The sequence below is a fragment of the Mixophyes fleayi genome, chromosome 4 (assembly GCF_038048845.1).
Source record: "Mixophyes fleayi isolate aMixFle1 chromosome 4, aMixFle1.hap1, whole genome shotgun sequence".
Classification (NCBI taxonomy): Eukaryota; Metazoa; Chordata; class Amphibia; order Anura; family Limnodynastidae; genus Mixophyes; species Mixophyes fleayi.
The window spans coordinates 25655241-25681341 of NC_134405.1; the positions used below are offsets into that span (position 1 = coordinate 25655241).

General features: G+C 42.6%; 2 non-coding genes across 2 annotated transcripts; one reads left to right on the forward strand and one right to left on the reverse strand.

Moving 5' to 3' along the window:
- Window positions 1-7502: 7502 nt before the first annotated feature.
- On the forward strand, window positions 7503-7574 carry TRNAP-UGG (transfer RNA proline (anticodon UGG)). The gene has a single exon. It is a non-coding gene; the product is annotated as a tRNA-Pro (tRNA).
- Window positions 7575-8027: 453 nt separating this feature from the next.
- On the reverse strand, window positions 8028-8109 carry TRNAL-AAG (transfer RNA leucine (anticodon AAG)). Its single transcript has one exon. It is a non-coding gene; the product is annotated as a tRNA-Leu (tRNA).
- Between the last annotated feature and the right edge of the window lie 17992 nt (window positions 8110-26101).

The following is a 26101-nucleotide window of genomic DNA, read 5'->3' on the forward strand; positions in this document are numbered from 1 at the left end:
AACATGTACTGAAGGTTTGAAAGGGCTGCACATGCGCAGACCCTCAGGATGGTGGACGGCCACGGTTCCTAAACACACGAGAAGTAGCACTCACAGTCCGGTGAGTGACACCCTGCCCTATTGGAGCTTACAGTTAAACTTCCTAACACACACACAGACAGACATAAGTAGTCTGAGTGAGTTCTGATTCTTATACCCAGGTTTGATGTCATCAGTTCAGTGTCAAACAAATGCAGATACTAAAATATTCACATAGAAACCATCATATGTAAGGTATCTGCCTGTTTTCCTTCACTATAGAGGTATCCCTTGTAGAGAAGAATTGTAGCATTAAATAAAATATAAATGGCTACAAATTGCACAGTAATTGCTACTTATAAGAATTGTTTTGCTTATTGCCGCAAAAGACCTGTACAATGTATAAAAGGAGAAAGTCATTCCAGCGTTCCACAAACATTAATGCAGAATGTTACTTCCCTGGGAGTATTATATATAATTATGTCTCCACCTAGTGGTGGGTCTATGTGTAGCCCCTGAAAAACTGCATGCTATGGGGCTAGGAATGTAGTTGACAAGGAGAATGTGTATATGAGGTCTCAGCATGTACTTTAGTGAAGTCAGAGAAGGATGCTATATCGAACACACGCAATTAGATCACAAACACAATCAGTAGCACAGCATACAGGACAGTTATAATAATACAGCAATGAATTCACAAGGTTGTCAGTAAATCAAACCCCTGAGCTCTTAAGTAGAGATGTGCACCGGCGACTTTTGGTGTCTCGTGTTTTGTGTTTTGGATTCGGATTTCCGTGATGTTTTGGGTTCGGATTTGTTTCGCAAAACACCTGCCGAAAGGTTTTGGTTCGGATTTAAGGTTTTGGATTCGGATTTTTTTTGAAAAAAGCATAAAAAGTTCAAAAATCAAGTTTTTGGGCTTATTTTCACTCCTACGCTATTATTAACCTCAATAACATTCAATAACAAGCATTTCCACTAATTTACCGTGTATTCTGAACACCTCACAATATAGTTATTAGTCCAAAACGTTGCAACGAGGTATCTTTCTGGACTGCGTAGTGGAGTGGTCCCCACAATATAATAAGAAAACCATCAACTGGTCTTAATCGCACCAAAAAATGTACCTGGACTGCGTAGAGGAGTGGGTCACCACAATATATATAATAAGAAAACCATCAACTGGTATGAATCGCACCGAATAATGTACCTGGACTGCGTAGAGGAGTGGGTCACCACAATATAAATTAAAAACCCTGTACTTGTATGATTCGCACCAATAATGTACCTGGACTGCGTAGAGGAGTGGGTCACCACAATATATATAATAAGAAAACCATCAACTGGTATGAAGAATCGCACCGAATAATGTACCTGGACTGCGTAGAGGAGTGGGTCACCACAATATAAATTAAAAACCCTGAACTTGTATGATTCGCACCAATAATGTACCTGGACTGCGTAGAGGAGTGGGTCACCACAATATAAATTAAAAACCCTGAACTTGTATGATTCGCACCAATAATGTACCTGGACTGCATAGAGGAGTGGGTCACCACAATATAAATTAAAAACACTGAACTTGTATGATTCGCACCAATAAATGTATCTGGACTGTGTAGAGGAGTGGTCACCACAATATAATTAAAAAACCCTCCACGGGTCTGAATTCCACCCAAAAACTTTATGGACTGCGTAGTGTAGTGCTCCCCACAATATTATTTAAAAATTTTGCAGCAACAGTCAACGTTGTTTAATATCTGATACACCTCTATCTGGACTGCATAGTGGAGTGGCCCCGGCACCCAATTTGGTACCGGGGCCACAATACCTCCTCCAACCATGTTACAGAGCATTCATCATTGAGATCCCATCAAGTATGTTAAAGACGGACAGGGTCGAAGCGTTATTGGTTGACTTTGTAAACCAAAAAACTGTCCCTGTTGCACATAGTCGTGCAATGAAGACTGACTTTTTCATTTAAAGGCACCATCTTTCAAGTGTAGTGTTTGTAAGTCATATTATACTTTTGGTAAAATTTGTTTAATTTGTTCCTCTTTATGGTAACTAATAAAATTAAAGTATTAAATAGAAGCGGCAGTTCCTCTTTATGGGAATTAGTAATAGAATTAAAGTATTAAATAGAATTAAAGTATTAAATAGAGTGGTATAGAGTGGTAGTGTGGTATAGAGTGGTCCCCACAATATAATAATAAAACCCTCAACTGGTCAGAATTCCACCAAACAAGTATCTGGACTGCGTAGTGGGGTGGCCCCGGTACCCAATTTGATACCGGGGCCACAATAAAATAAATACACCCTCAACTGGTCAGAATTCCACCAAACAAGTATCTGGACTGCGTAGTGGGGTGGCCCCGGTACCCAATTTGATACCGGGGCCACAATACCTCCTCTAAGTTCCAAGTGTAGTGTTTATAACATCTTAACACTACACTAATTCTAGCACGTCAAAACCTCTTGTTTTAAATAATGACAGGGCATTTAACTTTTGATTTAATTTATTGAATTTGTTGGCATTTTCTTTTACTTTTTGAACATGGCAAACGACTGTTGAATGGTCACATAATGCCAAAAAAATAGTTGCAAGATGGAATTGTCCTTGGGCCCTCCCACCCACCCTTATGTTGTTGAAATAGGACATGCACACTTTAACAAACCAATCATTTCAGCGACAGGGCCTACCAAACAACTGTGGCTGAAATGATTGGTTTGTTTGGGGCCCCCACACCAAAAAAACAATTCATCTCTCCCTGTACAAACTAAACAGGCTCTACTGAGGAAAGATGTCGTCCTCATCCTCAACCTCTGATTCCTCTCCCCCTACAGTGTGTACTTCCTCCTCCTCACACATTATCAATTCGTCCCCGCTGGACTCCACAACCACAGGTCCCTCTGTACTATCTGAACGGCAGTGCTGTACTTCATTGAGGAATTGATTATTCATTTTTATAAACATCATTTTTTCAACGTTGTGAGGAAGCAACCTCCTTCGCCGCTCACTGACCAGGTTCCCCGCTGCACTAAAAACTCTTTCCGAGTACACACTGGAGGGGGGACAACTCAGTTAAAAAATAGAGCCAGTTTGTACAGGGGCTTCCAAACTGCCTTTTGGAGTTCTACCACGTCACTACCTCTAGTTAATTTAGATTGCAAGGCTTGTAAATATAAATACTTTGAAGATAAAGACTGTGGAGCTAGAAAGTGAAATTAAATGGACCACGTTACTTTGGTGGCTATCTATGCCCCCCCGCCCTACACTTGTAGTTGAATATAAATAAAGCAGCCTGCATAGACTGTAGAACTAGAAATTCAAATATACAAAGAAATGGACAAAGGCAGTTTGGTATCTGTCTGCATCAGATCCCCTCTCCACTAGGAGTAAAATAGAAAACTATTCAGCCATTATATAATCTAGAATATAAATAGAAATTGAGAAAGGCAATTTGGTATCTGTCTGCATCATAATCATCAACATCCTCCTCAGCGCCAGCTACATCAATATCCTCCTCCCGGTGTACAACATTCACACCTTCATTAGCCAAATCTGTAACTGGACTGTGGGTGATCCTTCCAGCATATGCAGAGGGCGTGCTGCAAATGCTGGATGGAGTCACCTCTTCCCGTACATTGATGGGAAGGTCAGGGTTCACAACCAACAACACCCTTGGACTCGCCTTGGGGATTTGTGATGTCATCTGTTTAGAAGGCAGAGTTCTTTGCTGTTTTGTTGTTGTTGCTGACAGCATAACTCTCTTAAATTTTTTGTAGGGGGGGGGAGGAGGAGGGCTTAGATCCTTGGGTGAAGCTGGACAGCTAGTCATGAACACGGGCCAGGGCCTAAGCCGTTCCTTGCCACTACGTGTCGTAAATGGCATATTGCCAACTTTACGTTTCTCCTCAGATGATTTTAAGTTTCTCTTTTTGCTATTTTTTGAGAACTTGGGCTTTTTGGATTTTACATGCCCTGTACTAGGAGATTGGGCATCAGGCTTGCCAGACGATGTTGATAGTATTTCATCGTCTATGTCATGACTAGTGGCAGCAGCTTCAGCATTAGGAGGAAGTGGGTCTTGATCTTTCCCTACTTTATCCTCCAAATTTTTGTTTTCCATTATATGTAGCACAAGAGAGCGTACCCCTAAGCCACACACACTCGACACTTTAAAAATTATATGCGGCACAGGAGAGTAGCACTGGACTTATACTGCTGAATCAGTGAACTTTGTAATAGCAGTACCACTGGACTTATAAACTGCTGAATCAGTGAACTTTGTAATAGCAGTACCACTGGACTTATACTGCTGAATCAGTGAACTTTGTAATAGCAGTACCACTGGACTTATACTGCTGAATCAGTGAACTTTGCAATAGCAGTACTACTGGACTTATACACTGCTGAATCAGTGAACTTTGTAATAGCAGTACCACTGGACTTATACTGCTGAATCAGTGAACTTTGTAATAGCAGTACCACTGGACTTATACACTGCTGAATCAGAGAACTTTGTAATAGCAGTACCACTGGACTTATACTGCTGAATCAGTGAACTTTGTAATAGCAGTACCACTGGACTTATAGTACACTGCTGAATCAGTGAACTTTGTAATAGCAGTACCACTGGACTTATACTGCTGAATCAATGAACTTTGTAATATATCAGTATCACTGGACTTATACTGCTGAATCAGTGAACTTTGTAATATCAGTACCACTGGACTTATACTGCTGAATCAGTGAACTTTGTAATAGCAGTACCACTGGACTTATACTGCTGAATCAGTGAACTTTGTAATAGCAGTACCACTGGACTTATACTGCTGAATCAGTGAACTTGGCAATATAATATTGCAGTACCAATGGGCTTATATACTGCAGGATTGGTTTTGCAAATTTTGTTGTAATTAATTTTTTTTTTATTATTTTTTTTTGTATTTTTTTTATAACTTTTTTTTATTTTTTAAAACACTTGGGAATAATGGGGAAATAACTATGCCCTTAGAAGCACAGAGCACAGGACACAGGACCACTGGACCACTGGACTGAACAGGGCACAGCACAGGACCCAGCAGCACCACTGAACTCAAAATTGACAGAGCACAGTACACAGCACCACTGGACTTTTACTGTTGAATGTGTGAACTTGGTAATATTGCAGTACCAATGGGCTTATACTGCAGGATTGGTTTTGCAAATTTTGTTGTAATTATTTTTTTTTTAAAGTATTTATTTTTTGGTATTTTTTTTAATAACTTTTTTTATTTTTTAAAACACTTGGGAATAATGGGGAAATAACTATGCCCTTAGAAGCACAGAGCACAGGACACAGCACCACTGGACTGAACAGGACACAGCACAGGACCCAGCAGCACCACTGAACTCAAAATTGACAGAGCACAGCACACAGCACCACTGGACTGATACTGCAGAACACAGCACAGCACAGAACTAAACAGCACAGCACAGCACAGCACAGCACAGCACAGAACTAAACAGCACAGCACAGCACAGCACAGCACAGCACAGAACTAAACAGCACAGCACGAGATTTACTAGGACAGAGGACCACCTAACACACCCTCCCTCTACCCTGATCAATGCCCGAGTGAAGATGGCGGCGACTAGCGGGGAATTTATAGGTTCCGAGTATCGCGAGATCTGACAGCAAGATTATGACTCAGAGCCTCGGTTTCAAGTTTTCATTTGGCGCCAATACCCGGATCTGTCTCGGATCCAACTCGGGTCGGAAAGGTTCTGGTGGGCTCGGATTCACAAAATCCGAGTGCGCTCATCTCTACTCTTAAGTAATATTAACTTGATACTGGGAGGCTTCTTCTCTCACGCTCTGAACATTCTTATACCTACAGGCGCACACAAAACATACAAACACAGGGGCGCACGGAGGATTTTTAAGGGGGGGTTTCCCCTCCACCGAAAAAAAAAGTGCCCGCACATGCGCAGCAGCTCCATTTCGGCAGCACTGTACTATACAGCAGCCGCGGCACTGTCAAAGAAGTGTCCGCGGTGGTGCTGTATACAATATAGCACCGCCGCGGACGCTTCTTTGACAGCGCTGTGGCTGCTATATAGTACAGTGCCGCTATGTAGGGCACTTCTTTAACGGAGGGGAGGGGTTTCTGGAGACCCAGAAACCCCCCCTGCGTGCGCCACTGAAACAAATGATGCAAATGAACAAAATGACTTATGCTACATATTTCTCACCAACCTTGCAACAATTGTCTTTCAAGGGGTCAGGTGTGCAGTTTTTTGTTATTTGATTTATGGTTTGCTTGCTCCTCTAGTATTTGTTTGCTAAGGATTGTATTACTATCTTTGTAGTGCGAGTTTATTGGGGGTTAATTTAAGAAAGTGACCACATGACTCTTTGACACTACTTAATCAACAGATGTAGGCTGTGTTAGCTAGTGCATACTTGTCTACGCTCCCGGAATTCCCGGGAGGCTCCCAAATTTCGGGGAGTCCTCGCGAACTCCCAGAAGAGTAGGCAAAGCTCCCGGATCTCCCCGGGGGAAATGTGTTTTTGTTTTAAGTGTAGATTTGTTACCAGTGTATAGACAGATTTATATACTATATTAAGAGTTACACTAGTGGTGGACAAGAGGGGAAGATTCTAATAGGAAACACAGCTACATGAGGACAACTTTCAACAACCACCTATAACTCCATAGTGCACTCCTTTGATGTTTTCTTCTCTCCCTGACTGCTCGCTTCATTCCTCAAGAAGTTTGTTTTGACTTCTCCTATTTGTATCTCCTTCTCACCTCAAGAAAGTTTGTTTTTTTGATCTGTCAGTTCATTTCCTTGCAAAATTCCCCCTGTTAATCAGCCTGCTGTACTAATTTCCCAGCCACTCCCTTTCTCTGCAACAGCTCATTCAGAGTCTTCTATTTAATCACTGTATTATCAAGCCTGCTCAAAGTTCTGCCTGGCATGAAGAGTTGAAACTGAGGTTTGGACTGACTTTGGCCTCCTCTTCTATTTTATGACTCTGCAAGAACTCAATTACTACATCTCCTATACATTATTACTCTCTTTCTACATTTCCACATTCTAAGAGGGTCTCGAAGCAAGGGACCGCTACCATGCAGGCAAGAGCTGCTGCTCAGTTTTTAAGAAGGAAGTGTATGTTGAGTATCGACCTTATACAGGAGAGTTTCATTAGTGCTGGTGGTCTCACCACTACACTCACTGTTTGAGATCACAAGCACACAGAACACCCAGCAATAGATTGAACAGGTTTTACTGCTCACAGCAGTTGTCATGTATGTATGTATTACAGCTCTATTCTAGGTGGGGAGTGGAATACCCCCAGGCACAGACACAGCATAGAATAAGGAGCAATCATAAGTCTTCAATGAAAATTATTTTCGTCTGATGTTGCCTGACTTTGAAAACCACCTTTGACTAGATCTCATAGGTCTCAAATAACAATATTTTAGCAGCTGGCTCGTTGGTCTAGGGGTATGATTCTCGCTTTGGGTGCGAGAGGTCCCGGGTTCAAATCCCGGACGAGCCCAGTTTTTTTGCATTAATAAGAATTAATGCAGTGATATATATGTAGTGATATATATGTTATGTCGATATGTCACTTCAGAAGAGAAAATGCATCAGAAAATAAAATGTTTACTGTTATCTCTAGGCCATTAGACCTTGTACAAAGTAGAAATAATTTTCTTCCTTATAGTCACAAGAGGTAGCTAGAGGTACATTGCTGTGTTGCACTAATTATTTAATAGGTTTTTTGGGAATAGACATTGAAAAATTAATTTTTTTCTTATTTTTGTCTATGCTCAAGCACAAGTCAGGTCATTAGTCATTGACACATTTTTAAAGAGCCACAGGTGCTACTAATTATCTCCCTTGTGACCTGGAAAGCTTGCACTGATTGGGCTCCACAAGGACTGGATTTGAGAAACACTTTGCTAATTCATAATGTGAAAATACTAAAAAAAACAAGCAAAAAAAACTTTGGCAGCGGTGGGATTCGAACCCACGCCCCCGAAGAGACTGGAGCCTTAATCCAGCGCCTTAGACCGCTCGGCCACGCTACCTGATTAAACCCTTTCTCTTTCTGTCTCCACACAGTCTGTTATCAACTACCTCTCAGCTAAAAATGTACTGAAGTATTTATCTTTTGTAACAGTCCTAGAGGTGCAGGATAAGTATTCTCAGTAAGTCTGAGAAGTGCAGGATAAGTATTCTCAGTAACAGTCCGAGAAGTGTAGTGTTCCACATACCAGTCCTAGATGTGCAGTTTTGTAAAAACTCAGATACAATGGGCCTGATTCATGAAGGAACATCTGGCTTCTGGCTGGCATTGGAGTTTAGCAAGCTCCAGCTGGTATCTCCTTTCTGCCTCTCATTCGGCAGCTTCTCTTTCTGTCTGGCGCTGAGCTTGAGGCTCCCCGGCCTCCATGGCTGTGCGCTTCTCCGTGGCCTCCATGGCCGCGCGCCTATCCGAAGCCTGGCATTCAGCAGCTTCCTTCTTCTGGTACTGCTGTACAAACTGCATTTTGGTTGTAATGTCTGCTGGGTTAAAGCAATCAAAAAAAGGGAGGGCGCAATGTGCAAATATAGATGGTGAGATAACCAGTGCTTTATATATACTGAATATATACTAGGTTTAATATAACACCTCCTGAGGGGTTACGATAGTCAATTATGGGCAAAGAAGATACCAATATGATTGAGTGGCTGTAAAACAGACAAAAACAATACACACAATAAGTTGAAATGTTTAAGCTCTTTCTGTGATGACTTGATAATGGAAATGTAAGTCCGCGATAACGCATAACATTATCTTCTAAGCCAAATCCAAATCCAAGTAAACAGTCATAAAAAGAAGAATCTTACCCTAGAATTCCCTATCGTTAAGGTCCCGGGGCAGAGAAGTTTTTGTATGTCGGTCCTCCGTGATGAGAACAACGTGTTTCCGCGTCTGGAATGCAGAAATGAAGCAATGGAACGTACAATGTGCGGTGGCTTGTTGTTGTCAAAAAAGTCTATTGTCAACGCGTTTCGTCCGATCAAGGGACTTTGTCAAGGATAGTGCAAACAAGTGTTGAGGGATGTTTAAATAGACCCTCCTTCCATTATATTGGACAAAACTTATTACAAAACAAATCAATAAAAATCAGGTTTGTCACGGTTTGTTATTCTGGACTCTTGGATCCACCCAACAGATGTTACCCCTAGCAGAGCGAGGAGTCTAACAAGCGAATGGTTTTCACCAGCGGTCACCGCAAGGTGACTTGGGTTTAGCGGCGTTCGCCCGCAGGTCGCAGTCCCTACCAGGAGTGTTGGGCAGAGTCCTGGGAGAGTAATAGTAGCTGGTGTGGGGTAGGCACACTGGTAATGTCAGTTCTATACCCAGACAGCGAATAGACAACAGATGCAGGATAAAAGTACAATCAGCGATTTAATGATGATTGGATGATCACAGAACAGTCTTGGTATATTGGCACAAGGAACATAGGAACAGGGTGAGCAGTGCCACCGGCAATGTAGTATGAGTGAATACAATATAGCAGTATAATCAGTGTATTCAAATATAGCAATAGCATGAACAGTCCAGCAACAAAGTAGAGATGGTAATGCAGCAGGTATATGTGACCACAATAAGGCAGCACGATACACAGGCGCGGGCTGGCAAAGTTCAGCCCGGTGGGCGCACAGGCGGCCGCATCGCATGTCTTGTGATGCGGCCACTTGTAATATTAATGAAATATAGTAATCAACGGGGTGTAGCCAGCCCAAACAGCTATCACACGGAGCGGCCCGGGGGCCCAATGCCCATCTGGCCCCCAGCCCGCCCCCAACGATACAGGAGGTACAAGTAACAGTTCAGCCAGCAAGATAATCACAGTAGATGCAGCCAGAGTGGAATTCCCCGTTATGCCATTATATGCATAGATGAGATAGGAACAGTTCAGCCAGCAGGAGTAGATAAGAACAAGCAGCTTAGATGATGCGACCTGTAATGCCACTGAGCCACCGAGACAAATGCGGAGTAGATGATCTTGAGTGGTGCAGTCCATGGAGGGGTAACACAGTAGAGTTAGATGTAACTTGAGCAGCACGGCCTGTGTAGTAGCAGCAAAACGAAGATAAGTGTAGCTTAAGCGATCCAGCCCGTGGAACAGCAATACAGCAGAGGCAGGTGCAGCTTGAGCAGTATTGCCAGTGGAACAGCAAGACAGCGGAGACAGGTGCAGCTTGAGCAGTATAGCCCGTGGAACAGAAACACAGCAGAGGCACTGATGATCCAGGTGGAGGCACAAGGAGTAAGAAAGATCATAATCAGACAGGTAACTTGTTTAACAGGTCCAGAGGAAAGGGAGGAAGTGCCTTATCAAGTTTAGAGCCAGAACCAGGAACCAATAGGAATCTTGCCAGCAACATACAGGTACTCAGTCTTGATCTGCACATGTGCAGACTAAGGGCTAGATTTACTAAACTGCGGGTTTGAAGAAGTGGAGATGTTGCCTATAGCAGCCAATCAGATTCTAGCTGTCATTTTGTAGAATGCACTAAATATATGATAGCTAGAATATGATTGGTTGCTATAGGCAACATCTCCACTTTTTCAAACCCGCCGTTTAGTAAATATACCCCTAAGGGTTTAAGGGCTGCTAATGAGGCACAGGTGAGTGTCTTAGTCTTTGTTTATGGAAGCCTAATAAGCGCCGTGTGACAAGGTTATTTAAAAACAGATTCTTTAAAAACAATGGCTTGAAAACATTGTATACAAAATATATATGAAAAAAATAGCTAAAAAATAACAAAAAATATATATAAAGATATAAAAAATCTGGAAAAGGGAACGGACCAAAGGTATTGAAGAGTTAAAAGTGAACCTAAATCGAAATCCCTATTTAATCCATATGGTATGAGAGTTTTCATCATAAAGATCCATTTGGCCTCCTGACTTGAAATATTCTCCATGTAATTACCGCCTCTCGAAAATTTTCTTATATGTTGGATGCCTATAAATTTTAGCTGATTAGGATTGCATTGCAAATTATTATTAAAATGATTATGGACACTATGACGTTTAAGCTCTTTTTGGATGTTGTAAATATGTTCCGCAATCCTTATCTTCAAGGCACACTTTGTCCTTCCTATATATTGGAGGCCACAAGGGCACTCCATCATATAGGTAACTCCTTCTGTATTGCAGCTGATAGCTTGTTTGATATTAAATGATTTACCATTGGAGGTTGAATAAAAAGTAGTGATAGCTTTCGTTTGATTAAAATTTTGATTTCTACAGGCTAATAAAGTAATAAAATAATTCCTTCAGCAAAAGAAACCTTAAGAATAAAATTATATCATTGTTTATTTACAAAAGAAAAAGCAAGCGCTCATTTTCAAAGCTGAAAATTCTCTGGGCTTCAACAGACCAGACACATAGTTTTTGTTCCAATAAAAGTAGGCTGTATTACAATTTACAAATATCATATTACAATTGGCTGAGAAGGCACATAGGCATATCCTTATCCCCATGGATCTCCTGGATGCAATGGAGAAGTTGAAGAAATCTGTTTAAGTCTTTGCCTCAAACTCTCCAATGCTGAATCAACTGTACTTGTATCATATCTCTAACCTCCTCTCCATTCACACTCCTGCCCTCTCCCTGCGCTTGCCAATGACCACCGCCTCTCCTCCACCCTTATCACCTCTTCCCACTCCAGGATCCAAGACTTTTCCCATGCAGCCCCCCTTCTCTGGAACGACCTCCCTCGTTCCATCCGTCTCTCTCCTTCTCTGTGCTCCTTCAAACGTGTACTCAAAACTCACCTCTTCCTCAAAGCCTACCAACCATCTACTTAACCCCCATCTCCTCCCTTTGCTCGTCCTCACTTCTTTCCTCTTGCCTCAACTGGCTCCTCTTGTGCCTGGTCTGTTTACCCTCCCTTAGGAGGTAAGCTCGTATGAGCAGGGCCCACTCCCCTCCTGTCTCCATACCTGTTCTTCCGCTCCGTCTTTACTGCATATGACTAGCTGGAGTTTCTGAAGTATTGGTACTTTTTGTTCATTGTTCTGTATGGTTTCACCCTGTATAGTCTACTGTTAGTACTGTGTGTGGCGCTGTGGATACCTTGTGGCACCTAACAAATAAATGATAATAATAATAATAATAATAATAATAATCTCCTCTCTAAGAATATCAGTCTCATTTCCTTACTTTGTATTTCGAAAAATGTCTTCATTGGTGGAATTTCTTCTTAACCTTCTAAACTGTCCTGATGGTATATTGCGGATCCAACTTCTATGGTGGTTACTTGAAGTTAGCAGAAAATTATTAGTATCTACCTCTTTAGTGTCATTTTTGGTTCTGATACTATCATTCTCGATATAAATGGTAAGATCTAGAAAATTGACCTGATGACTTCAGCTATAAATTCCATATTTAGAGTTGTCACGGGCACTAGGAGTCTTTACCCAGAATATCACCAGATGATGTTCTTACCAGAGTAATATAGCTGGTACTATGGTCCTCTGGTAGCAGGGTAACAACGGAACAGGAGCATCAGCAGATGGTGAGAATGCTCGAGGAAAGTCTATGACTAGCAGCAACTGGTAATGACTTAGATGTATGTACACGAGGAACCAGATGGACAAGTAAACGTGAGGAGAGTCAGTGGTCTGCGAACAGCAAGTTGTACCACTGCTATAGTGAGGAGGAATGTCCAGGAGTATAGAGGAGGTAGTGAAAGTCAGTGGTCTGCGTATAGCAAGTTGTACCACTGTCTATAGTGAAGGAATGGAATCCAGGTGCAAGTAGGTAACGGGGAAGTCAGTGGTCTGCGTACAGCAAGTTGTACCACTGCTTATGTGAGAGGATACTTGAAACTGGTGCCAATGGGAAATAGGAGTCAGTGGTCTGCGTTCAACAAGTTGTACCACTGCTATATATATGTGAGGAGGGACACGAGGAGATGAATGGAATACTGAGGATACACGGGGCACACGGAACCTGATCCCACGATGATATCCACAATATAATAATAACTGACAAGCGCTGCTTGAAGTATACAAAGTCACTATAGGGATCCAGGCAATAAGAAACAAAGTCAATAGTAACAATAGCCTTAGTAGATGGACGACTCCGGAGATGAACACAACACAGTCCACACGGATATGCAATACAATAGCAAAGTCAATGGAAAGTATGCATACCGCGGTTTAGGAGAGCAGGCTGTCAGGGAGACGTGTAGGGATACCTGAACGGCTGAACGCCGGCAGGAGGAGAGACCACTGGAGGCTGGAAGCAGTAATCAAGTTGGTGCAGCGCACGGAAGGTAGCCGGTAATCAACGGAGCAATACTCAGGAAGCAGTAGTAAGTAACACTGGAAACATGATGAACACGGGAGAGTTGAGGCGGTCTGGAATCCAGCAGTAGTAGCGAAGGCAGAGGAGGGCAGACACGCTGAACACAGGAGAGTCGAGGCGGACTGGAATCCGGCAGCAGTAGCAGATAGGAATCAGCTGAGTGTAGAGACGATGAACACAGGAGAGTTGAAGTGGTCTGGAAACCACAATCGAAGTAGACAGGAATCAGCTGGAGCTGAATACACGAGGAAACACAGGAACACCTTCAGAGGCTCATGGGGAATGAGACTCCAAGATCAGGCAACCAGGTAATGATCACAGGTGGTTTAAATAGGGAGGGTTGCCTGATCATCCAATCAATTAAAAGCAACAGGTACTGAAGGTTTCATAAGGGCTGCACATGTGCAGACCCTCAGGATGGCGGACGGCCATGGTTCCTGAACACAGGAGAAATGGCACTCACAGTCCGGTGAGTGACAAGGGTATTGCTGTTAATGTATTCTAGGAGTTGTATAAGTCCTTCATTGTTTCCTTCCCACACAAAAAAATATATAATCTATATACATCCACCATTGTATTAGATTGTTAGAAAAGGGGTTGTTGGTCCATATATAGTCATAGGATATTCAAAATAGAAAACAAAGGAAATTTTTCAGGGATTTGGAAGACACAAAAAAGAATGATATCTCTGTTATGAGGCAAAACATATCCCATTTTACTTCACAGAAGCAACAGCCTAAGGGTCCACAAAGCAGAAAACCATTAATTCAACATGCACCCAGTAAACCGAATACAGAGAGGTGTTAAGTGCGTATTGTCGCTAACAAATAACGATCGTCGAACCTCGATTTGTGTTTCCAAAGCACAAAGATTTATTCTCACAAAGTAGCAGAATAATTCAAGCAAAATAATAATAAGTACAGCCGTTACTTATCGCAGGCGCTCTGGATCCAGTGTGCAGTCATTCAATCCTGAAGTCTGGGGACAAGATGTCTGAACACTAGATGTGAAGCTGCTGCTTATATGCACACAGAAATACAGTAATACAATGAAGATGGTATAGCTTGTTTCTATTGGTCCAGGTTTCAGGAAGGTCCAAGGGGTTGTCAATCATTGGCTAGTTCATCCTAAGGAATCCAAAGGAGGGGGTCATCTCTCCAGGGGGTATGCTCTACTCTTCCCGCCAAGATTCCTTAGTCTTAAGTAGTTCATAATTCCCTATCATTCATAACTTGTGTATGCACTCCGCGAAGGAATCGCAGAGTGCCTACACAAGTTATGAATGACCAAACAGTAGCAAATGTTAAGAGGTTTATTATGATACCACACATGATATGATTCCTTCAACCTGTTCCATATATTTCACTAATGTTCATATAACTTATATTATAACACATAAATACTACTATATTTCGACATAACTGACTAGGTGTTGCAACTACCATTAATGTGTACTATTTTACAAGTATGCGTGTTTGTGCGAATGTATGGTAAAAGACCAAATACTGTTGCTGCCACGTGTAGTAGCTGCGTATGCCCTTCCACGCCGTAGCGTGCCCTTGTACGCCGTAGCGTACCGTACGCATCTTTTCAGACAAAGACAACCAAGTTTGCTCGATTTTAATTGAAATGACTTTATCCAATTTGCTGACTTCGACAGAGGGTTTACCTACCTTATAATAAAAAAACATTTTAGCTTTACTCCTAAGGGTAATAGGAAGTGGAGGATCCATGCTGTTAGAGAGTCATTCAGGCAGGGTGAATCCTATGCTAAAAAAGAAATGGAGAATACTTCCTTATCCCTGATGCACAATATTAATAAACATTTACCTATAGTGAACAAAAAGAGAGTTCTGTCAGAAGGTTGTGATATATATACCTGTTATGTCGATATGACACTTCAGAATAGAAAAATGCATCCGAAAATAAAATGTATCTCTAGGCCATTAGACCTTTTATAAAGTAGAATTCATTTTCTTCCTTATAGTCACAAGATTAGCTAGAGGTACATTGCTGTGTTGCACTAATTATTTAAAAGTTATTTTTGGGATAAACATTGAAAAATGCATTTTTTTCTTATTTTGTCTATGCTCGGGCACAGGTGTATTCATTAGTCATTGACACATTTTAAAAGAGCTACTAATTTTTTTCCCTTGTGACCTGGAAAACTTACACTGATTGGGCTCCACAAGGACTGGATTTGAGAAACACTTTGCTAATACATAATGTGAAAACACTAAAAAAAACGAGCAAAAAGAACTCTGGCAGTGGTGGGATTTGAACCCACGCCCCCGAAGAGACTGGAGCCTTAATCCAGCGCCTTAGACTCTTAGGCCACGCTACCTTAATGAATGCTTTTACTTTCTGTCTGCACACTGTTTTCAACTACCTCTCAGCTAAAAATGTACTGGAGTATTTATCTTTTGTAACAGTCCTAGAGGTGCAGGATAAGTATTCTTAGTAATAGACCTAGAAGTGCAAGATGAGTATTCTCAGTAACAGTCCGAGAAGCGAGAAGTGTAGTGTTTCACATACTAGTCCTATTTGTGCAGGATAAGAATCCCAGTCCTAGGGGGGAATTCAATTGGCCTTGAGGAGCAGGTGGACATTACCTCTATGTCTGGCTGCGCACATTACCAGCTAATACAGTACAATGTCGGCTCTTTTTCCCTCACATCTCTATGGGACGCTAAGGAAAATGAGCTGAGAGTTTTGTAAAAACTCAGACACAATGGGCCTGATTCATTAAGGAACATCTGGCTTCTGGCTGGAGTTGGAGTTTGGCAAGCTCCAGCTGGTATCTCCATTCTGCCTCTCATTCGGCAGCTTCTCTTTCTGTCTGGCGCTGGGCTTGAGGCTCCCCTGCCTCCAGGGCCGCACCCCCCTCCGAAGCCTGTCATTCAGCTGCTTCCTTCTCCTGGTACTACTGTACAAATTGCATTTTGGCTGCAATGTCCGCTGGGCCAAAATATTTTAGGACAGTTTGCAAATAAATGTCCGAAGCAGTGTCCACACATTAACTATTAGAATCATCAGAAATTAACATTCCATGGTTTGAAGCAATATCCACGATCAGTTCATTTCTGACTCCTGACTGTGCCCTCCCTGGGACAAATCTCCAACTTTGCGCAAGAGAGCTTCAATCAATTGCTCGTTGCATTTGCCACTGGTGTGGATTCCATTTTCTTCACATTGTACAATCAGTGGGTCCTCTGCCATGCGTTTATATGCCGCAGCCATCTCGTCAGTTGCGTTGCAAAGTAAGAGATAGGAAAGAAAAAACAAGAGAAGGGAAGGGAACTGTTTTGCACGTATGTCTTAAAAATAAAAAGCATTGAGTTTTGTCCTTATGAACACGGCTATATTCTTCGCAAGGATACTACCAGTTCTTAAGTGCAGGCAATAATTACTTAAACCCAGCACTTAATGCTCTAAAAATTAGAAAAATCCCACAACCTGCCAACAATTGTCACGAATAGACACCTCTAGTCACTACCTGATTTATTATCTTATCATATATTCACACGGTCAAACAATATAACTACTCCTTTTTTCATCAGAAAATCTCTCCTAACTACCTTTACCAGTCACAAACCACACTTTGCTCACTTGTGACTTGGTAGTGTTTACTGTATGGGGTTACACACGATACCAGCACTCAATCTTCCTCTCACCTATCACACAGGTTACAGATTTGCCGAATCGCCTCCAAACCGCGCTCACACCACCACACCCACTTCTGTTTTGCCACCACCTATTGAATAAGGGCAATAGTGCTATGGCCACCAGTGCAGCATAAACTCATAGAACAGGTAGAAGAGGTCTTCACCTTTAGCAGTCGCCTTTCCTGTAGAGACTGGTTATGCTCACAGGTACTCGGATGCCCCCAGGTCTTATGCTCAGAGTAGTATGAGTTGATGCTAACACGACAGCGCACAGGTACAGGAGGTAGCACACGGTGTAGCGGCAGGCCAGAGATCAGCGGACTGGACAGAGCACCAGAGAGTATGTCAGGTACAAGCAAAAAGGTCAAGGTCACAGGCAGTAGTTCAGAATCTGGGTACAGGCAAAAGTTCGGGGTCACAGGCAGTGGGTTCAGAATCCGGGTACAAGCAAAAGGTCATACACAGGTGATCAATCCAAGGTCTCAACACCAAACACGAACAGGAGTAGGCAGCAGTACTGGAACAGAACACTATAACCGGCAGTGAGGCTCAGACCTCACTGCCTTAAATAGTACTAAGAGCCAATCAGGACAGAGGAGGATAGGGCTGACAATCAGCCTCAGGAGGCTGCTAATTAATTACTGGCTAGAACTGGCATAGGTAATAACATAAACCAGGAAGCATGTGTAAAAATATAAATGAACCAGTTTAAATCATATGAGAGATCCCCCTGGAGTTGGAGGATGTCCCTACGCTCTCCTACATCTATGGCACAAGGATAATAACAGAGCATAGAAACTAAAGCACGCGCCCGGCTGCTAGTTTACGCCAGGATGCAGCGTACCGCCACGGCTTGTGACAAATAGGACCCAATATCCTGTCCCATACTGGCACCCAATCAGTGTTCCCTCTAAGCTGAGCAATCTGGAAATTATAGAGTTAAACCTGTATCTTACTAGGAAACATCCTGCAGATTGTGAATGCAAACCTTTTGGGGTGGAGACCTCATTAGAGTGACCCTTTAACTCTTTCCTTTCCAGATTGCTCAGCTTAGAGCAGGGGTGGGCAAACTCAGTCCTCAAGGGCTACCAACAGTTCATGTTTTTAGGATTTCTGTCTGTAGAAACAGCTGGGATAATTACTGACCCAGCCAAATAGATTAACTCAGCTGTGCATGATTAAAGAAATCCTAAAAATATGAACTGGTGGTAGCCCTTGAGGACTGAGTTTGCCCACCCCTGGCTTAGAGGGAACACTGCACCCAATGAGCACTCTTTGTTACGCACAGTTTAGCAAGGCACAAACCAGCAATCAAAGGGTTAACACTTAACCCCTTAAGGTTCTATGACTCAAAAGTACATGCAGGCGCACACTTGGTGTAAAAATGTATTCACAGCTCACATCATAGCATTTTAAAGGTTAGCATGGTCAAGCAATCTTTCGCTTTTAAACAGATAATGAATTCATTTACAGCAATAAGAACATCACTATGAAATGTTTAGATTGAATATACAAAAGATACAATGCTTACAGGTAATTAAACAACTAAGATGACATGACATACATAACAAAACAGAACCACTTCTGCCTTACAGCACTGGGGTCATGAGTTTGATTCCCGACCATGGCCTTATCTGTGTGGAGTTTGTATGTTCTCCCTGTGTTTGCATGGGTTTCCTCTGGGTGCTCTGGTTTCCTCCCACACTCCAAAAACATACTGGTAGGTTAATTGGCTGCTATCAAAATTGACCCTAGTCTATGTGTGTGTGTGTGTGTGTGTGTTTGTTAGGGAATTTAGACTGTAAGCTCCAATGGGGCAGGGACCAATGTGAATGCGTTCTCTGTACAGCGCTGCGGAATTAGTGGCGCTATATAAATAACTGATGATGATGATTTAAAAATAAAAAGACAACGTTTCAGAATATAAACTTACATGAGTTGTATGATCTGCGCCATGGGAAATTGGCTTGGAAAATAGACAGCTTCTCAATGATGATTGATTTCCCAATAGACTGACAATTTGTCCCTTCACAACACAGGTTTTTAAGCAAAATCAAATGGGACGGCAATCACAGGGGCAGTGTGGATGCTAATGTGGGGGCGGAAATGTCCTCTGGTTATCACTAGGGTTTGTTCAAAACTATTCCTAAGTTTTGACCTGTCTTAACTTTGCTCAGATTCACCCAGAGACATAACTCCCCCATCAATAAATCGTTCATAATCTCCTGCAATTTTAAATATCAAACAGGCCTTGGTCCAGCATATTAGTTGAGCTTATACTTATTTCCTCCAACTTCTCTGTGTGACAGAATGCTTAATTTGATATATGGGCTGCCCTTCATCATGCTATTGAGGAATATGTGTTTCATCATTACTTTTATTCAGCAAGCCATCATCCTTGTGTAAGGCCACAAAAAACTCTCCAATGTCAGGATGTAGATCACCGCAGGGGCCTTTGAACTTGGGTGACACTGTTATCTTCTAATATATTATACATGGAATTATATCATTACCCTTGGAGAGCAGGGCTCTGCTTTGAAGTCATTTGCATTTGAGTTGCATAGTGAAACAATGCAGTTATTGTTAGGCCTTATGCCCTATCATTATTTTACAGGTTAATCCTCAATGCATTAGCACCTACATTACTTCAGTTTGTTGTCTGCTACCAAAGCTAAAAATTCATTGGAATAAGCCTTTCACGTGTTGCCGACTGGCCATAACAGGTATAAAGGTGGTCTTGTGCTGTCTGTAACCCTAGATTCTCACTGTCGTTGGGAGACATGGGGTGTATTGGTGGAACCAGGAACCATGCATGAGTGGCTCCTGGCCCAATGATTACACATGGTGTCCAGATTGAGAGCTATGCGTTAAATACTGGAGTTGTGCCTGGTCAATTTCAAGGGAAATAGAGAGGATCTACCCTTGGGACATCTGAAACAACAGATTTAAAGATAAATAATGCCAACTATAATCCCTAATCAAAGAACTGTTAAAAAGAGAGACTCTAGAAGGGAACGACCTATATCTGAAATCTCTTTAACATTGCACGTGAAAGCGTGAGAACCATAAACTAACGTTGGAAACGGTTATCAGCTACTTTTCTTGGAAACTAGAGAAGAGCGGTTGTAAGAGATATTAACTGAGACTTTATGGCAATGGCTCTTACATTATAGTCTAAAGTTGTCGACAATTAATCGTAAGATAATTTGGAGCAAACAAACAAAAGAAAAAGGAAACACCCTAAATAGATTTTGGGATAAACTGTTAAGGATTGTTAAAATAAATTATCATCCCTCTGCCCCCTTTCCTGTGCACTCTGGAATACTGGATCTGTCTGCAACTAACTCTTGTCCATCCATGACCTTTACCTCTCTCACTCCTTCAGTCTCCTTGCCATTATTGAAAAATAGATCCCATCCTCTGATACTGCTTGATCTGCAGTCCTCTCCTTTAGTTGTTAAAAATACTGTTTGACCTGGTAACTGCCATAATTATCCAAGTTGGCTTGTTGATCCTGGGGTATGATTCTCACTTTGGGTGCGAGAGGTCCTGTGTTCAAATCCCGGATGAGCCCAATTTTTTTTTTCCACCATTAATTGTGTAAACTTCCTAAGTGCTTCCTGAGCACTCAACCATAAAAAAACTGCCAGCTCTCCACTCTAGCTATGCATTAATAAATCACTGGTAATGGTCATATATTATTAGATGGTACATCAGTATGCATCAGCAAAAGAAAACCATGCATCTAAAAGTAGGCTTGTAGGCCTTTTACAAAGTAGATCCTATTGGTATGTCCTCCAGCACAGGAGAGCACCAGGACCAGGGGTTATATATGTTTGATGAACAGATATACTGCACACCAAGAAACCTGTCAAAGAATGTAATAATACAAGAAAAACCTATTCTATTACATGTTTATAATAATACAGGCATGCATTTCCAAAACTGAACTCATTGTCTTTCCTCCTCCCAGCCTCCCATCCCACCATGACCTCTCCATTGTTGTTAACAACACTACCATCTCCTCTGTCACCCAACTCCGCTGCTTGGGTGTCACCCTTGACTCCTCTCTCTCTTTTGCCCCCCACATTCATTCTCTTGCCAAAGCCTGTCGCTTCCAACTACGCAACATCGCCCGCATCCGTCCCTTTCTCTCTCAGGAGGCCACCAAAACCATCATACACGCACTCATCATCTCCCGCCTGGATTACTGCAACCTCCTCCTCACCGGCCTCCCCCACTCCAGTCTCTCCCCCCTCCGCTCTATACTCAATGCGGCCGCAAGACTCATCTACCTCTCACGCCACTCCTCCTCTGCCTCCCCTCTCTGCCTTGCCCTACACTGGCTCCCCTTCCACTACAGAATTCTTTTCAAACTCCTCACCACCACTTACAAGGCTCTCTCCCACTCTACTGCCCCGTATATCTCTAACCTCCTCTCCATTCACACTCCCACCTGGTCCCTGCGCTCGGCCAATGACCGATGCCTCTTCTCCAGTCTGATCACCTCTTCCCATTCCAGAATCCAGGACTTTTACCGTGCAGCCCCCCTTCACTGGAATGACCTCCCTCGCTCCATCCGCCTCTCTCCTACTCTGTACTCCTTCAAACGTGCACTTAAAGCTCACCTCTTTCTCAAAGCCTACCAACCATCCACTTAACCCCAATATCCTCCACTCATTCTCCCCTCTCTCCCATTCCCTTAACTGGCTCCTCTTGGGCCTGGTCTGTTTAACCCTCCCTTAGGATGTAAGCTCGCTTGAGCAGGGCCCTCTTCCCTCCAGTCTCCTTACCCGTTCTTCTGCTCCGTGTCTATTGCATCTGCCTGCCTGGAGTTTCTGAAGTATTGGTACTTTTGTTTATTGTTCTGTACTGTTATACCCTGTATAGTCTACTGTTTGTACTATGTGCGGCGCTGCGTAAACCTTGTGGCGCCTAACAAATAAATGATAATAATAATAATAATAATAATAATAATAATAATAATAATAATAATGCACGCAGGGGCGGTTCCAGCTGCCTAATGTACTTTATCAGTGATAGTTTGAATGTGCGGTGTCAATGCTCGTTTTAATGTGCGGTGTCAGTGATATTTTGAAACGTGTATGTTGAAGAATTATTGCAGCACTTTTTTTTTTTTTGTTTAGCTTTGCTCCGAATTCAAACATTTGGAAACCCCCCCCCCCCTTAAAAATCCTGCATTTGCCACTGTAATAAAATACTCAGTCAATAAATATTGTGACCTGTCCTCAATGCTAGAGGCCCAATTTCCTCGGTTTCTGCTCTTATAGACTGAGCGGGTCTCAAATGAAGGGTTCAGTTTTTAAAAGTGAAAGGTCTGTTTAGTGTCCATAAACAAGAGAGTTTCCTTAGTGCTGGTAGTCTCAGCAACACACCCACTGTCAACAACCACAAACACACAGACGGAACAGGTGTTACTGCTCACAGCAGCTGTCATGTATGTATCACAGCTCTATTCCAAGTGGGAGTGAAATGCCCCCAGGCACACACATAGTCAACACACAGCACAAATAGATAATTGTTTAGAAGTATAGAACTCACAGAAATCTTCAATAAGGGATAAACTGCTAGAAAGCAATTATTTTCCACTCATCTCACTGTTTCCCATTGTGCTTAAGAGACCTATCACACAAGCAGCTCAATCCTAGGCATATATAACATAGGAAACTGATATGTATAGATATCCAATGAATTAAACCCCGCTCCTGGCTCATTGGTCTAGGGGTATGATTCAAATCCTAGACAAGCCCTGTTTACATCAACACCTTCCAAAAACAGCTCAAGATGTCCAAGGAGAGGCAGCTGTGCACTGATACATCACTGGCAATAGAGATATGTTACTGGAAGAAACAGGAGCCAGCTCCTGACCGTAAGCCCAGCCGGTTTTCAGCAACAACAGACAGGGTGGCATAGGTGGTCCATCCTGTCACAGAGTCCTGCCTACAGGTTTTTCATACTGACTTGTTGGTCTAAGCATATGATTTTTGCTCAGGGTGCGAGAGCTCCCAGGTTCAAATCTTAATTTAGCCCACTTATTTCCTTTTTTCTTCTGTACATCACTAAGTGTAGTGCCTAGAGCTGGAATTGGTTAAGGCTAGTTACCCACTGATGTTAATAAAAAAAACAAACACCAGTGACACCCAACTTTCACAGAAAAAATCTAATTGGGTCCAGAGTCTGACAGAGTTAGTTCAGGGATTACCTAAAGTTTCTTAAAACAAATGCTAACCCAACCTGATCACTCTCCATACTCTATCCCCCTTATCTCAGCCAAAACTGATCGTTTCTCCTCCCCTCTATTAACCACAGGTCACTCCAGCCTCGAGACTTCTCCTGTGCTGCCAACCGACCTCTACAACCCTCTCCATAACTATCAGACTTCTCCCCAGCCTCCACATTTTCAAACATTCCCTCAAAACTGACTTATTTACCAAAGCCTACCAGATCACCACCCAACCCCTAACCCTACCCCTCATGTCTCCCTCTTCTCCAGCCACTCCCATGAAGATTGTAAGCTCTGGCAATCTAGTACATTGCTGCGCAACCTATATGTTATATGTGTATTCATCAATGTGTTCTACAGGGGTAAATAAAAGTTTAGAACTTAACTCTACAATATTGAAGACTACAGACTAGATTTTGCTCCAGTGGAGAATAAGTATTGGACACGACCACCAGATATGGTGGAAACTGTCCAATTTGGTCACATTGTTTCCAGCATGGGAACACATGCAAAGGAGTCACTCTGGGGCCAGATACCATACAGTGCACATTTATTAGGAGTTCTCTTTTATAGCTGCATGATGGGGTCGGTGAGGTGATTGTTTACTCTTGGTGGCCCTCTACTGAAGCAGGAGGAACCAATTTTGTCTTGGAAACAAGTCCTCCACAACCAGTTTTAGAAAATAGACAAGAAGAACCATGTGGCCCCAGAAGGAATGTTGTAGCATTGGTCTGTATGCAATCAGATTTATTCTTTCCAATTGCGTGGACCAATGTACTTAGTCCTCAGTTTCAATGACAGTATCGTTATCGAAATAATGTGTGCGGAGAGCCACACTTTATTGCCCACTGAGAACACTGGCCCATCCCATCATCAATCTATTTTAGCTAATACCATATTCAGCCATAGCTGCAGCCTCTCCAACACACCATGCACATGCTTGTCTGCAGAAGGAACATCCCAGGGAGCATGGGAAGTTGGGATGACCACCGGGGAAAACCAGCACTAAAATGGAAAGTGAATTGCCCCATGGAGTCCTGCATCAGGGTGTTCCATGAAAACATCTGACCAGCAGATATGGTGGAAACTGTCCAATTTGGTCACATTGTTTCCAGCATGGGAACACATGCAAAGGAGTCACTCTGGGGCCAGATACCATACAGTGCACATTTATTAGGAGTTCTATTTTATATCTGCATGATGAGGTTGGTGAGGTGATTGTTTACTCTTGGTGGCCCTCTACTGAAGCAGGAGTAACCAATTTTGTCTTGGAAACAAGTCCTCCACAACCAGTTTTAGAAAATAGACATGAAGAACCATGTGGCCCCAGAAGGAATGTGGTAGCATTGGTCTGTATGCAATCAGATTTATTTTTTCCAATTGCGTGGACCAATGTACTTAGTCCTCAGTTTCAATGACAGTATCGTTAGCGAAATAATGTGTGCGGAGAGCCACACTTTATTGCCCACTGAGAACACTGGCCCATCCCATCATCAATCTATTTTAGCTAATACCATATTCAGCCATAGCTGCAGCCTCTCCAACACACCATGCACCTGCTTGTCTGCAGAAGGAACATCCCAGGGAGCATGGGAAGTTAGGATGACCACCGGGGAAAACCAGCACTAAAATGGAAAGTGAATTGCCCCATGGAGTCCTGCATCAGGGTGTTCCATGAAAACATCTGACCAGCAGATATGGTGGAAACTGTCCAATTTGGTCACATTGTTTCCAGCATGGGAACACATGCAAAGGAGTCACTCTGGGGCCAGATACCATACAGTGCACATTTTTTAGAAGTTCACTTTTATTGCTGCATGATGAGGTCGGTGAGGTGATTGTTTACTCTTGGTGGCCCTCTACTGAAGCAGGAGGAACCAATTTTGTCTTGGAAACAAGTCCTCCACAACCAGTTTTAGAAAGTAGACATGAAGAACCATGTGGCCCCAGAAGGAATGTGGTAGCATTGGCCTGTATGCAATCAGATTTATTCTTTCCAATTGCGTGGACCAATGTACTTAGTCCTCAGTTTCAATGACAGTATCGTTAGCGAAATAATGTTTGCGGAGAGCCACACTTTATTGCCCACTGAGAACACTGGCCCATCCCATCATCAATCTATTTTAGCTAATACCATATTCAGCCATAGCTGCAGCCTCTCCAACACACCATGCACATGCTTGTCTGCAGAAGGAACATCCCAGGGGCATGGGAAGTTGGGATAACCAGCGGGCGAAAACCAGCATTAAAATGGAAAGGGAACTGCCCCATGGAGTCCTGCATCAAGGTGTTCCACGAAAACATCTGAGTTGTTCTGAGCAACCAACAATCCATACTTATGACATCCTTGTCATAAGTCTGGGAGGACACAGCTTTTACTCCACTCTCAGATGCATCGGCTTCAAGGGTATGGGCCAGGCTGGTGCCAGGATACCGAAAGATGGGTGCTGAGATGAAAAGAAGTTTCAAGATGTCAAAAGCCTATTGTACCTGCCGAACTATGTGTCCTTAGGAATCCCCTATTTGGTCAAGGTGGTAATAAGGCTAAAAACTCTTAAGAAATTAGGTTAAAATGTCTGTAGTATTTGCTAAACCCCACAAACCTGTGGATTGCCTTGATCCCTCTGGGTGGGCATCAGCCCAACAAGCACTCACTCCAAAGACCTTCTCCAGGTCCTTTTCTAGGCACTCTGCTGAAAGATCAGTGAGAAGGGATACTGATTATTGATAATAATTTAGTTGAACCCCTGATAGTCAATGCAAGGTGTTTGGGAACCGTGTATCTTTAAAATGAAATA